A 14,859-nucleotide genomic window follows, 5' to 3' on the forward strand; every position below is an offset into this window, starting at 1 on the left:
CTCCATCTGCCCCACGTGCCTGGCTCCCACAGGCGCTCTGGCCCGCCTGCTTCTGCCTGGGCCCCTGTTCTCAGAGATAGGCCAGCCTGGGCCAGGCCTCCTGCTCCCGCGGGCAGAGCCACGGTGTCTGCACTCACCCCTGCCCCTCCCCTCTGTGATGCTGGGCCCCAGTGGTGCCTCGGGTAGGTAGTGCCTCGCAGCTTACGGCCATCACTCACTGCATCTTGACAGTGAGTGTGGGGTAAGCAGGGCAGCAGGCATCGTCATGCCTGTCTTACAGATGGAGGACCTGAGTACCAGAAAGGCTTGATTGCTCAGACTCGCCAACTTTCAGATAGAGCCAGTCCTGGAACTGAAGTCCAGAGTCCACTGGACTAAACCCACTAATGTGTTGAAGTGGGGCTGCCTCGTCTCACCAGGCAAGAGGCTTGGGAGGAGGCCCTGGACCCTCCCTCTTCACAACCCCAGTCACCCCTACAACCCAAGCTCCAGACAGGCACCATCGTGTTGACCAGCCCCTCATAACCCCTGGGCAGGTAATTAAGCCAGTCAAGAGGTATCCCTCCCTTGGGACTCGCATGGTGGACCCCGGTCTCCCTATTCTCCTCTCCATGCTCCCCAGAGTTGACACCAGCAATGTCATGATGTCCATGATTGCTGGGCATCCTGACCAGCAACATCAGGATGTCACGACAGTTATTGTCTTAGCAGGGAGTGTATAGCTCAGGCCAAGTCCGGGAGGGCCAGCCACTCTGCAGATGGGGCTACAGAGGGCTCCTTGCTCCCCAGCCAGGCTCCCCTCACCCCAGGGCAAGAGGCCGAGGCAGGGCGAGGGGAAGGCTGCCTTTGTAGTCCTCAGGCAGCTGACGTGGCCACTTGGCTGGAGTGGTAAAGCGGATTACCTGCCTAGCAACCTTGGGGCTCTTTCCCCGCAGGGGTCCTGCCTGAGTCACTCACAGCGTATTATCAGCTCCTCAGTGACAAGGACGGTGGCTTAGCCAGAGCCAGGGAGGAAGGGAGCAGGTGTGCGCTGGCCTCAGAAGTTCACCAGCCACCTGCTCTCTGCCCCGGAGCTGACTGTGGGTGAGCCCAGGGTTAGTCCAGGCGCAGGGCAGGCGCGCGTCTGGGGGTGTTGGCGCTGGGAGCGCCTCTGTGGCACTGGGCAGGGTGCGAGCTCAGGGCCTCTGACTGGATCGCACAGCTCTCCCTTCTGCTGGAAAGGTGACTCCGGAGGACGCAGGCTGAGCGAGGGGCCCACCCCGGGCTTCTCTGCACCTCCAGTCCTGGGGGAGAGAGACACATCACTCCCTTTAATCTGGTCCAGGCGTGGATGCAGACATCTCCTTTGGGTTTTCATTAACATAGCTGTCACAGGCTGACCTTTCCAAAGACATTAATAAATATAAAAGGAGAATAAAAGAGAGCTGAAGATAAGGTGCATGAAGAATAAAAGCAGTCTGGCTCACAAGGGACAGGCTCCTGGTTTGTTGCCTGGGTTCTCGGGGTACTCCCCCCACTGGAGATACGCTCCCCTAGCGTGGAGCGCACCACTGCATGCCTTTCTTCCAGACTTTCTGGTCTAGCGCTGACCTGTCTCCCTGTCTGAGGAGCCCTGGTGCTTGTCCTGCCTTGAGTCCTCCCCAGACCAGGTGGGTCATCTCTTCTCGTTGTTATTCAGTTGCTACGTTGTGTCTGACTCTTTGCAACCCCAGAGACTAGAGCATCCCAGTCTCCCCTGTCCTTCACTGTCTCCCAGAGTTTGCTCAAAATCCTGTCCGTTGAGTCGGTGATGCTACCTAACCATTTCACCCTCTGCCTTCTTTTGCCTTCAGCCTTTCCCAGCACCAGAGTCTTTTCCAGTGAGTCGGCTCTTCGCATCAGGTGGCCAAAGCATTGGAGCTTCGGCTTCAGCCTCAGTCCTTTCCAGTGAATATTCAGGGTTGATTTCCTTTAGGGTTGACTGTGAGGGAATGTGGCTCCTTCCCAAGGTCCCCCAGGGAATTGGCACCGACAGGGCTGTACCTGTAACAGTGCCGCCTCATTTATCCTAAATAAGCCTTGTAACAGGAAGGCATTCTCTTGACACAGCGCTCAGGCCCCAGCTTAGCCCATGAGCCACTGCAGAGGGCTGGTGGCTCCTCCAGCATCTGGTCTTGGCAAGAGTTACACATGTCTCACCACCTGGCTCCTTCTTCCCACTGGGCAGCAAGAACAGAAACTGATAAGTTGGCCTGGTTGGTGAAAGTTTCCAGGTGAGTTGGGCGAAAGATTGTTCTGGTTTAAAAAACAACAGAGAACACTTGGAAGTCATCTAGTCTTGATAAAGGAGATCAGCGTTGCTGGCCTGCCTCCTGCCTGGAATGTGAGTGGTGCCCAGACGGGCCTCTGCACCCCACACTGCTGCCCACTGGCATGCGAGGTGGTCCCATTTCATGCCCGGTATTGAGATGAAGCCACAACAAAATCAAAAGAAACCGCCACCTGATAAGGAAATGTGGGGACAGGATGGATAGAATGCGGGAGGTTGTCTACAGCCCACTGGCCCTCCCCTGCCGAAGCTGGAGCCGTTGAGAGAAATTTGTAGCCAACAAAGTAGGCCTCTGTCCTGCAGCCCTGGCCGTCCGCTTCATGATGTTGCCTGGTTCCAGCGGCTCGGCAGACATCCCACCTGGGTGGCTTGGCTGGGCCGTGAGGATTGAAAGGTTCCAACCAGGGTATCCCGAGGGTATTCCCGACCAAGGGGAGGAGGTTGGCGCCGTCCTGGGGCAGAGGACACAGCCCTGTTATCACTCACACCTTCAAGTATGATGCTGGCCCGAGCGGAGAGTACGTTCCTTACCTACCGCCTGGGCTGAGGGGCTGGAGAACCCCGGAGCTGGGGCTGCTATTTTCCCGGAAGCATTGCTTCTGGACTGTCACATCCCAGGAGCTCTGTGAGCGTTCCTGGGGGCTGGAGCTGGTCCCACGGATCAGAGCTGTGGGCCAGGTCTGTGCCAGTGTGCCCCCAGGAGGAGCTGGCGTCTGCCCTCTGGCTGCTGAGGGGCTGCAGTCCTGCTGAATCGTGCGTGTGCTGTGACGACACAGACCCCAGTCCTGCGGCCTGCCTTGCCTGCAAAGCATCAGTTGCCCTGCCTCCTGGGCTCCTCTCCTGCAGGGTCACGGTGCTGGTCCTTTAGGTTAGGACCTCTTTTCCAGCATTCTCTCCTCCCCCCACCATCCCACAAAGGATACAGGGGTAGACGCTAGAATTTTAAGTTGAATCCTTCAACTCTTGAGCATGGGCCAAGGCCTGGCTGGAATTGGGAGTCATGGAGATGGTGGCCTGGAAGCTTCTAGAAACACAGCTTCTCCCTTCACTGGGTGTGCACTGGCAGGACTTGTGTAGACCCTAGTTCAGGCCTTCTCCATCAGTGTCTTCAGGTGGCCAGCCTCCCCAGGCTTCCAGTGCCGGGCGGAGAGCCCTGTCTGGAGCACTGTTCCCGGTGCAGGCTGGGGAGGGGGCAGAGCAGGGTGGTCGGGGAAACAAAAGCACCAGTCCTGTCCCTTCCCCAGTGGTGAGGGCAGCAGTGATCAGATGCAGGATTCCTGGGGTGCCATCTCAGAGGGCTGGTTGGAAATCAGGGAGAGAACATTTGCCCTTTGCGCCCAGTCTCTGGAGCCTCCCTCTCAGTCTGCACATCCTTGCCAGGAATGCTCCAGGAAGCTGTCCAGGTGCAGAGGGCCAGGCGTTCCCTGGCTGGTCCCCTGCCCTGCGGGTGCACACACTGAGGGGATGGAGGTTGGTTACCTAGAGAAACTGTCTGCTGCTCTTCCTGTTCACTCGGTTCTGGCAGGGGCAATGGAATGCCATGAGCCTCTCTTCTAAACCGTCTATCAAACCTACACCTGCCCACCCACCCCAGGGCAGAGGGTGTGTGTGTGTTTGGGGGAACTGGCGTTGAGAAGGATTGGATTAACCCATGTTCCTGAGAAGAGCAGAGTGCTGTCTTTCATGAGCATGAGCTGGATGAGAAGCATTGTCCTTCTCCCCAGGGTCTGGGAGCTGAGGATCTGGCTCACCCCTTCCTTCTGGAAGCCCTTGGCTCTGCCCACCACGCCCGTGGGCATTGCTCCAGTTATGCCCCCTAAGTCCTCTAGGGTAGGCCGCCCCTAGCTGCGTCCTCTTCAGCGGCCAGCAGCTGGTCTCTAGGGTTGGCTGCCCTTGGCGTACCCTTGGAAGGGCAGCTCTCCTAGGGGGAGCCCTGGGTGGAGGTGGGAATCCTCAGAACGGGATTCCCATTGCTCTGCTCCTTGAAGGAGCTGCGAGGCCAGAGAAGGAGCTCTGCTTCAGGGTCAGTGACGCGGCTGCTCAGGAGAGCGAGGGCTGGGCTCTCTGTGCCGCCTGCCACTCGGCGTGCAAGAGATGCCTGTTGAACGAATGCATCCTCTGCTTTGCTCTTGAGAGCTGAAATGTCCCCTGGACACCCAGACAAGGTGCAGAAGGAAAAGGAGGGCCCGGCAGCTTCTCTGCGGCTCTTCATTACATCTGTGGCATGACTGAGGCCTGAATTGTAAACTGTGATGAAAAGCCGAGCCACCTGGCGCTTCGAACCTTATCTTTAAAGGCAGTCAAAGCAGACTCTAAGTGCCCTTGTCCCCTGGCCCTGTAGGCGGTGCGGTCACGTTTAATTGCCCTTGGGAGGCAGAGTTGAGCAATGAGGTCTAGACTGCAGGTTCTCCAGACTCCTCTGACTTGCCCCAGGCCACCGTCGGTCCATTTACTCACCCCACTCCCTCTGCCTCCTGAAGTCCTCAGAGATCTCTCCCCTCCCTTACCTTCAGGGTCTCCTGCCTCCTACCCCTCTCTCCCCTCCCTTACCTTCAGGGCCCCCGCCTGCCTCCTGCCCCTCTCTCCCCTCCCTTACCTTCAGGGTCTCCTGCCTCCTGCCCCTCTCTGCCCTCCCTTACCTTCAGGGTCTCCTCCTGCCTCCTGCCCCTCTCTCCCCGCCCCTTACCTTCAGGGTCTCCTGCCTCCTGCCCCTCTCTCCCCGCCCCTTACCTTCAGGGTCTCCTCCTGTCTCCTGCCCCTCTCTCCCCGTCCCTTACCTTCAGGGTCTCCTCCTGTCTCCTGCCCCTCTCTCCCCGCCCCTTACCTTCAGGGTCTCCTGCCTCCTGCCCCTCTCTCCCCGTCCCTTACCTTCAGGGTCTCCTCCTGTCTCCTGCCCCTCTCTCCCCATCCCTTACCTTCAGGGTCTCCTCCTGTCTCCTGCCCCTCTCTCCCCGCCCCTTACCTTCAGGGTCTCCTGTCTCCTGCCCCTCTCTCCCCGCCCCTTACCTTCAGGGTCTTCTGCCTCCTGCCCCTCTCTCCCCGTCCCTTACCTTCAGGGTCTCCTCCTGTCTCCTGCCCCTCTCTCCCCATCCCTTACCTTCACGGTCCCCACCTGCCTCCTGCCCCTCTCTCTTTGGTGGGGAGACCGCCACACAGCATTAAGGGTCTTCCCCAGCCAGGGATGAAGCCCATGCCTCCTGCGCTGGCAGCTCTGTCTTGACGCTGAGCTGTCCAAGAAGTCCACCTCCTGCTCCTCTTAATGTCAGAGGCTTTCAGCCCTGTGAAGAAACCCTCTTATTAACTTTGTCTTTAGTAGAATCTTGCTGCCAACGTGTGTCTAGAGAGTCACAGAGGTGGCCAAGTTTGGGACGGACCTCTGTGAGCTGTTTAGAACCAGCTTAGAGACTTCCCTGGCGGTCTAGTGGTTAAGACCCCAAGCTTCCAATGCAGTGGGTACGAATTTGATCCCTGGTTGGGGAAACTAAGATCCCACATTCCACACAGCACGGCTGGAAAAAAAGGGACCAGTTTAGGGCAGGCTTGTGTTCTGAACGTGTGATGAAGTCAGGCAGCAGGTGACAGGCTCTGTGACCCACAGGCTCTGCCGCAGGATGGACACAGCGCTCCTTACTGCGCGGCCTGGGGGCGAAGGTCCGCGGGGCAGACTGGCTCTGAGACCTCAGGCCTCTGCTGCCCACCCCGCCCCCCCAGAAGCTGCCGCTGTGGGGTCGGAGGTTGGGCAGGCGGTGCCTTTGCTTCAGCACAGAAGGGAGCTCTGGAGCAAGACCTGGCCTGGGAGGCAGGGGCTGGGGTGGGGCTGAGGGCGCTGAGGGACCCGCGATGCCTCTCCAGGGCCACACTGGGCCTGGGGCTGACCGAACTGTGGTCCCCCACTTGCCCAGCCTGGGAGCGCGGGCACTGAGCTGGAGGTTTTCTGGCTCTCATCCTCACAGAAACCCTGCAAGATACGCAGTATCGCCATGTTACAGAAAAGGGCACAGATCAGAAAGGTTAAATGGTTCATAGCGGACAGGTGGCAAAACCAGAATCTGAAGCCAAGTTTTTTAGGTGCCTTTTTTTTTTTTTTCCCATTTTGGAAGGCTTGACTGGGAAGGACTCTGAGCTGGGGTGGGCAGTCGTGAGATCTGACAAGTCCCAGCTTGAGAGAACTTAGCCAGCAGCCTGTGGTGCTTGCGGGCGGACCAGAGAGAGGCGCGTCCTAGCAGCCCTGGTGTCTGCTGGCGGAAACTGAGGAGCGGGCTGCCTCCACCGTTCCTACCACCCAGGCAGCTCCCTTAGCTTTTATACACTCACTTTCTCCTTGCCTCTGACTTGTGAAATCTGGTTTGTGCCTGAGGTCTCATGTTTCCTGGTGGTCTGTAAGAAGTCAGAGAAAGCTTTCATTTCTAGAATGTCACAGCTGAAAGAGTGGGGGCTGACTATCATTTCCCTTTGCACATTTACACAATGATTTATGAAAGTGGTTTCAAAACGTTTTTTATTACCCTATTTCTTCTGCTTCTTACAACCCTGGGCTTGTATAGAGAGATGATATTCAGTTGAACAAGTTTTTTTAAATGTTTATTTTATATTGGAGTCTAGTTGATTTAAAATGTCGTGTTAGTTTCAGGTGTAGGGCAAAGTGTTTTTGTTATACATATATTCCTTCTTTTTCAGGAAGTCTTTTCCTGTACAGATTACTATAGAATATTGAGTAGAGATCCCTGTGCTATATGGTAGATCCTTGTTGATTCTCTGTTTTATACACAGTAGTGTGTATATATTAATCCCAAACTTCGAAATTATCTCTCCCCTCTATGGACAAATATTTTTTGATGCCTGCCATTCAAAGGCCAATGCTAAGTAATGAATTAAATAACATGTCCGTGTCTTTTTAGGTTTTGTGTAGGACCTTAATAAATGTGGGCTAGATTTGGCCTATCGTCCAAATTAGCTCATAACCCTAGAGGAATGGGCATGATGAGAGATGAGGCTTGGGAGGGTGGCCTGGTTTAGGGAGTCTCTGGATGCTCTGTGAGCCTGACCTTGGCCGTGTGAATGAGAGTGCTGTGTCCATGTCATATGCTTTTGAATGCAGGAAGGTGATGTGTTTAAGTCTGAAATGCCACACGGCTAAAGAGGCGATTGAGAACGTAGGTCTGGAGTCTCGGGTAGGAGGGCAGGCTCCTATTTGGAAGGGGCGCATAGAGAGGCAAAGGAGGGAAAGCTGAGGGCGGAACCTTCAGAATCCATTAGCTGCTGGAAAAAAACAAGCAGTTGAAGGGTCTGAGTGAAGAAGGTACGTCACAGTGGCTTGGAAGTCAGAGTGGTGGTAGCAGGAAACAAACAGGAAATAATCACAGAGGAAGGAGAGGGGGGTGTGGGAGAGCCTTCCTCTGATTGTTCAAGAACCTTGACCTGGAAAGAAAAAGGGTCTAGCTGCCTGATGATAGCCTGGACTAGAATTTGGCTCCTTAATTCACTGCTGTCCTGATGTAATTGAGACTAAAGGCTGGGCCTGCTGCAGGGGGTTGGGGTCTTGAAGGGAGTCAGATGGGCCTTTCATCAAGAGTATCCATGTGGCCAGTATGCAAGTTTCCCTGGCCAGGTAAAAGACTGGGAGGTGCTGAAGTGGTGTCGAAGAGGGGCTGAAGGCATGGGACTGCGTGTCTGCCCACCCCTGCAGCCAGCCCACGGTGGACTGGGAAGAAGATGGGGCGGGGATGGGAGAGCAGTTTTAACTGGAACTTTTGGTCAGCTTACCCCAGGCTGTCTCAGTCAACTTCCCTCAGTGTCCTGGCTGGAGTTCTGTGAATCCCATTAGAGATGGTTTGATATGCCTTCTTGGGAGACTGGTATCGGCAGGGAGTCCTAGTTCCTTGGTACGAACAATTTAATCCAGCTCATCCAGTCAAGATGGCACTGTAAATGTATACTCTAAACACACAGCAGTGATACGTAAAAAAGACAAAATGCTGAAAACATAGCCATGTACTCCCCCTCCCTCCCACATAAAATGATAAACATCCCTGTAATGAGAAGTGGAGTGAGAACACACAGGGGAGAGCAGGGCAGAAGCTGCAGCCCTGCTGGTCTCTGAGTCTGGATGTAGGCAGAAGCGACTGGAAATCTGGGGTCACAGCTCTGAAGTGCTCAACACAAAGCATGGAATTAGAGCTGGGCACACTGCTGGAACCCGGGGCCTGGGAAACTGGTGGTGTCACCCATTTCCTGGGGCTGTGGCTTATCATGAAGATGCTTACCTAGGCACACCCAGGGTCAGCCGGATCCAAGCTGAGCTAGTGCTGCAAGATGTAATTCTAGATGAGGAGATCCAAAGGACCTGGGGAGGCAAAGGTGAAAACCCCTAGATGGTGGAGGGATGAGCTTGTATACTCAGAAACATGTGAGGAGGGAATTCCCTGGTGGTCCAGTGGTCAGGAGTCTGTGCTTCCACTGCAGGAGACACAGGTTCAATCCCTGTTAAGGGATTAAGATCCTGCATGCGGTGCAGCCAAAATAATTAAATAAATAAAAACTTTAAAACATCACAAAGATGGTGGCCATGTTTGGGTCAGCCTCTAAAAGAAAAGTGAGGAAAACTAATATGAAAAAAGAATGGAAACAAAGAAAAATTTACCCTAGAAATGAAAATAACAGAGTAATCAGAAAATATCTTCAATAGAAATAAGTTAAGGATCATCAAAGAGATTAGGGCAACAAGAAACTCATTAAAGAAAAAAAGGGGAGTCATAAAACAATAGGTGAATATGAAAATTTTAAAAATTCTAGCATTGAAAAATAGTGTAATTAGAACTTGAGAAGATGGAGAACTATAGCCTGGACACATAGAAATCATGAATTGGACACTCATGCTGAGGAATTAATTTAGAATGCAGGATAGACATGGAGAACAGAGTGACAGGCTTTAGTACAAGTCTAGTAGGAATTCCAGATACGAATCAAGGAAATGGCAAAAAAACATTTGAAGGGATAATGACTGAGAATTCCAAAACTGAAGTAACTGCATGAATACCAAACAGAATGCTGCTGCTGCTGCTAAGTTGCTTTAGTCATGTCCGACTCTGCGACTGCATAGACGGCAGCCCACCAGGCTCCCCTGTCCACGAGACTCTCCAGGCAAGAACGCTGGAGTGGGTTGCCATTTCCTTCTCTAACCAAACAGAATAAATACCTAGATATAATACAGTGAAACTGCAGATAAGAATAAAGGGAGTAACTTATTACCCTTCCCCCAAAAAAGAATAAAAGGGAAACATGGGAACTCACTGGCGGTCCTGTGTTAGGATCTGCATGTCCACTGTGGGCGACTCCCACTGTGGGTTCCCTCCCTGGTTGGGCAACTTAAGACCCTGCAAGCCACGTGGTGCAGCCAAAAGGACAAAGGGAAGATATTAAAAGCCACAAGGTGGGGGGACTACCAGAGAAATAAAAGAATTCAAAGAGATGACAGTTAGACACACAGACAACATTTCACCAACAGTAAATGCCAGAGGTGGCAGAAGACTGTCTTAAGGAAGCTAGAATCCTATATTCAGCTCATTCGAGAGCGAGGTGAAATAAAGATATTTCTGGACCTGCTGAGACAGTTTTTAAGAATTTATTTTTTAATTGAAGGATAATTGCTTTACAGAATTTTGTCGTTTTCTGTCAAACCTCAACATGAATCAGCCATAGGTGTACATATATCCCCTCCCTTTTGAACCTCCCTCCCACCTCCCTCTGCAGCTAAGACAGTTTTATCAGTTGTAGATCGTGACCAGAAGAACTACCAAAGGTATACTTTGGTAAGAAGAAAACTCGAGGAAGGAGAAGATCGCTAGCACTAACACTGAGTGCAGAAATTGACAGAGTATGTTGATAAATTTAACTATGGAATGTATATTGAGATAATTCAGTCACCCACAGTGACTCCAGAAAATATTGAATAAGCTTATGATGAGCAGTGTGGAGTTAGGGAGTTCCAGGGTTGGGGCAGTGGTCTAATACTGATAAGAAAAACCCTGGGTCATTCCATTGTTCTGCTCTGCCATCTTAAGGGTTTAAGATCTTTCTCCTCATGGCTGAGAGATGGCTGCTACAGCTCCGGGTAGCATATTGTCACCCTATAACTTCCCAAGCAGGGGGATGCTAAGAAAAAGGAAGCTTTCTCATGTGCCTCTGTTTTGGGAAGAAGAATCTTTCCAAGAAGGCCCCAGCAGATACCTCCTTATGTCTGATTGGCCTGAGCTGGTTCATCCCTACACCAGTTCCTGGTAAAAGGGAACAGGCTTACTGTGGTTGCCTGTCCAGGCTTGCCTCGTCTTCTGGGACTGGGTTCTTTGCCGCCTGAGCCAAATCAGGACTGTTGGCAGGAAGGAAGTGGGAGTGGCTGCTGGTAGGCAACCAACAGTGTTGGCCACAGATGGCAAAACACACAAACAGGGATTCTGTGTCTAGTTTGTTTTTTTAATTTTAAAGAAGGAAAACTAGAATTGTTGACCACATTAGCAAGGTAGAGTAAGAAACGGAATACCGTTCTTAAATCACATCAGGTTTCTGCCTTGTTAAATAGAACAGTACTACTGAAAACCTTAGACCTCGTTTGGAAAGTGTATTATGCCAGCAGTTTAAGATAGCCACTAAAAGAGGAAAGAAGAGGGATATAATTTCCAACCCAGGAGGGAAAGAAGTGGTGGGAGTAGGGATAATGTGTCAATCCAACAAGGCAGGAAAAGGAAAAAGAACTGAAGGAAAACTAGTAGAGAGAAAACAAAGAGTAACATGAGCCCAGATGCTTCAGGGTAAAGGGTTATACTCGTGTGTTAAGCAACTACCAGACAAAATGCAAATAAGGAGTCGTCTGAAGCCTGGAGAGACTGGTCAGTGGGCACAGGGGCTTAACAGGAACCACCCTGGCCTTGGCCGTACAAGTGGTTCTGTTCTTTAAATAACTTGTTTATTCCTTGTGCTATATTCTGGCCTATCCTCAATTGTTTCTGTCTAGCTTTGCCTTGCTATCGAGATACTATTGTTTTTCCAGACCGCTTCCTGCCTACTATAGATCCGTATAACAAAACCCTGGACCTTGTCCTGCCACAGGACCAACATACCACGGAGGGACTTATTTAAGGGCAGGTGGGGTGCAGCGCCGAGACCCCAGGGCTCAGCATCCCTCCCTTGGAGCCTGTTTCTTAGGGTGCACTGTCGATCCTCTAGCAATAAAGACTGATGGTTTATTTCTCCCGAGCTTATTGGAAAGTTAGACAGGCTGGAAGAGCTGTGTTAGCTCTTGCTTTCTGGTTTCCTGACTGCCAACTTTGGACAGCGTCAGCAGTCCTGGAGCTGAGATCTCAGACTGGACATCCAGTCAGAGTGAGGTGTCCTGCAGTAAGACGGGCTCCTGAAGCAGACGCTGCCGGAGGGGTTGTAACTGGGGAGCCAGGGGCCCTGAGTCACTAGGATAACAGGGGTGTGTGCCAGAGGCTGGTGCCAGTGTGTTGCAATGGATGAGTTCAGGCAGTCAGTCATGCAGAGGTCAAGCCAGCAGTTCTCAGATCAAGGACGTGGGCTCCAGTTCAGTGTGAAGGTGGGCTGTCGGGTCCCTCCCTCCGCATCTTGACTGATCCCCCACCCCCACCCCTGGGCATCTGCTGTTGCCACACCCAGGAGGCAGGCAGTGTGCTGGATTGCTCGGTGGCCAGGTTCTGGGACACAGGGAGCGCTTTGATGATTGTACCCCAGTAAGTGGGAAAAGCCTCTCTGTGAGGAAGGCAGTGAGAGCCTGTGGAGGGAGCCCTGGCCTTGGAGCCGTCAGCCCTGGGATGGCGTTAAAGCTCCGTCCCTCGCCGCCTGGCTGACCTCGTTCGGCTGTCTTGGGACTTCTATGAATACCGAATGAGAGGCTGTGCCTGTGAATGTTCAGAAAGCATCACACATGTGAGTACTAATATGTGGCTTGATGTCTTTCCTTGAGGCTCTGGGACACATCCTTAGACCGTGTGTCTGGGTGGAAAGAGCGAGCTTTATCAGAGTATTGGGCTGGGATTTTCTTTCCTTCTCTCCACCCCCTCCAGCTTCAAGCAGCCTCCCTCCCCCCAGCCTCTGCTCCTTATTTTGACGTTTCTTTTCTCTGCCTGCCAAGAAGATTGTGTTCAGCTGCGCTGGTTTGAGGCTGTGCTATCCTGTGCTTCATTAGGTTAATTCGATGGCTCGTCTCCTGGGAATGGACCAGAGACTGGCCCTAAAACCGCACTCGCCTCCAAAACCCGGTTCCCACTGTTCTCCTTTGGGGCTGGCTTTGCTGCTCAGTTCCGTATGCCTGCTTTTCCTTTCTTCCACCTGCAAGCTGGCCAGGGCCTCCCTTGGCTTCCCTTGGGTCTTTGTATTGGTGTAGTTGTTCAGGCTTGCATCCCCTGCTGGGTAGAAGGCTCTAGGGTAGACCAGCCGTTCCTCAAGGTTGCCCCTGACCTTCTGGATTCTGGTCACCAGTTCCTCTGTTCAGCCTCAGCATCTTGAGCCTTTCAGGGGGCATTTATCATTAAACTGTATCACCAGATTTGCTAACTTTGCGACCACAGCCCTCTTGGATGACCCTAGCATTGCCTTGCCTCCCACCAAATCCCCATTCCTCTCCTCTCTCAGAGGATTGCTTCTCATCTCTGTAAATCTCCGACCCCAGCTGTAAAGGTGCATCACTCCCCGTGCCTGAGCCCGGGCCCGCTTCGCCTCCTGCTAGGCTGGTAAGCCCTGTCCATGGGGGACTGGCTGCCCCTTTCCTGCTGCTCAGGACTTTGCTTCTCCATTAACCTCTTTTTCCTGCAGCATTAGCTTCTCCCCCTACTGAGCCATCCCCATCAGTATACAAGCATTCTGTAACTCGCATTCCGCTTTCCCCCATGCCCAGTTTTTGGTAACACCTTTATTGAGATGTAACTCACATCAGGTTCACCCATTTCAAGTGTACAAGTGAGTTGGTTTTAGTCTAGTCACATGGTTGTGCAAGCTTAGGCCACAAACCATTGTAGAACATTTCATCATCCCATTCGCAGCCACTCTGCACCTCCTCTAACCCCTGACCCTGGGCAATCACTAACCAACTTTATTCTGGACGTGTCCCGTAAATGGAATCGCGTCATAGGTGGGCTTCTGTGTTGGGCTGCTTTCACTTAGCACCGTCTTTTCAAGGTCCGTGCGTGTAGCCTGTATCAGTGCTGTGTTTGGCTAAGATTCCATTGTATGGATATTGGACAGTTTATTCATCAGTTGATGGAGCCTTGAGTTCTTTCCATAATCATTTGTGTATGTGTTTTTATGTGGATATACATGTTCATTTCTCTTGAATTATAGACCTAAGATTGGAATTGCTGAGTCGTATGGTAACTCTGAGTTCAGCCTTTTGACTGCCAGACTGTTTTCCAAACTGGCTGCTCCGTTTCACATTCTCGCCAGCAATGTATGAAAGTTACAGTTTCTCCATATTTTCACTAATACTTGTTATTATCTGCCTTTTTTTGATTATAGCCGCCCTAGTGGGTGGTATCTGGTGGGATTTTTTTTAACTATTCTACTTAAAATTTTTTTTTAACTTTTATTTATTGGCTGTGCTGGGTCTTTGTTGTTGCATGGACTGTTCTCTAATTGCAAAGAGCGGGGTCTGCTCTCTAGTCGCAGTGCACAGGCGTCTCATTTCGAGGCTTCTCTTGTTGCAGAGCGCGGGCTCTAGGTTCCCGGGCTTCAGTAGTTGTGGCACACAGGCTCAGTAGTTGCAGTTCCCGGGCTCCAAAGCCCAGCTTCACAGTTCTGGTACCTGGTTTAGCTGCTCCATGGCATGGGGAATCTTCCTGGCCCGGGGATCGAACCCATGTCTCCTGCGATGACAGCCGGAACCTTCACTGCTGAGCCGCCAGGGAAGACCCGACTGCGGTTTCAAGACATGTTTCCCTGATAGCGAAAGATGCTGCACCTCTTCCCCTGCGTGTTGGCCGTCTCTCGCCTAGTCAGGCGTTCACCCCTCCATGCTCTGGGTGAGCCGTTGCGAAGGTCACTGCCAACAGCCTTCTCTTACCTGTGTCAGGACTTCCCTCGACAATGCCTTCTGCTCCTGTAGTTTTAAAAATGAACTGTGCCCTGATGACTCTCGCTGTGTCACTTCAGCTCTGGCCTCATTCATCCATGAGCTTCAGACATCTGTGTCCTGCTGCCTGTTGCCATTTCCACACGGATATTTAAAGAGCATCTCAGATTTAACCTGTTGTAAACACAGCTCTCGGAGAAGGCAATGGCACCCCACTCCAGTACTCTTGCCTGGAAAATCCCACGGACAGAGGAGCCTGGTGGGCTGCAGTCCATGGGGTCTCGAAGAGTCAGACACGACTGAGCGACTTCCCTTTCACTTTTCACTTTCACGCATCAGAGAAGGAAACGGCAACCCACTCCAGTGTTCTTGCCTGGAGAATCCCAGGGACAGCGGAGCCTGGTGAGCTGCTGTCTATGGGGTTGCACAGAGTTGGACACGACTGAAGCGACTTAGCAGCAGCAGCAAACAGAAC

General features: G+C 52.4%; 1 protein-coding gene across 9 annotated transcripts in view; it reads left to right on the plus strand.

Moving 5' to 3' along the window:
* ST3GAL2 (ST3 beta-galactoside alpha-2,3-sialyltransferase 2) overlaps positions 1–14,859 on the plus strand; it is a 48,694-nt gene that overhangs the window by 12,911 nt on the left and 20,924 nt on the right. The window contains exons 1-3 of one of the 9 annotated variants that reach the window (XM_069549559.1): positions 859–1,649; positions 1,833–1,926; positions 2,089–2,252. The exons of 5 other annotated variants lie outside the window; for them this stretch is intronic. The gene's annotated coding sequence lies outside the window, so the exon portion shown is untranslated. Of the gene's footprint in view, positions 1–858; positions 1,650–1,832; positions 1,927–2,088; positions 2,253–11,833; positions 12,248–14,126; positions 14,335–14,859 lie in introns of those variants that run through there. 3 more of the 9 variants (XM_069549561.1, XM_069549562.1, XM_069549565.1) reach the window with 3 other exon arrangements.

This window comes from Ovis canadensis, chromosome 14 (assembly GCF_042477335.2).
Source record: "Ovis canadensis isolate MfBH-ARS-UI-01 breed Bighorn chromosome 14, ARS-UI_OviCan_v2, whole genome shotgun sequence".
In the NCBI taxonomy this organism is placed as follows: Eukaryota; Metazoa; Chordata; class Mammalia; order Artiodactyla; family Bovidae; genus Ovis; species Ovis canadensis.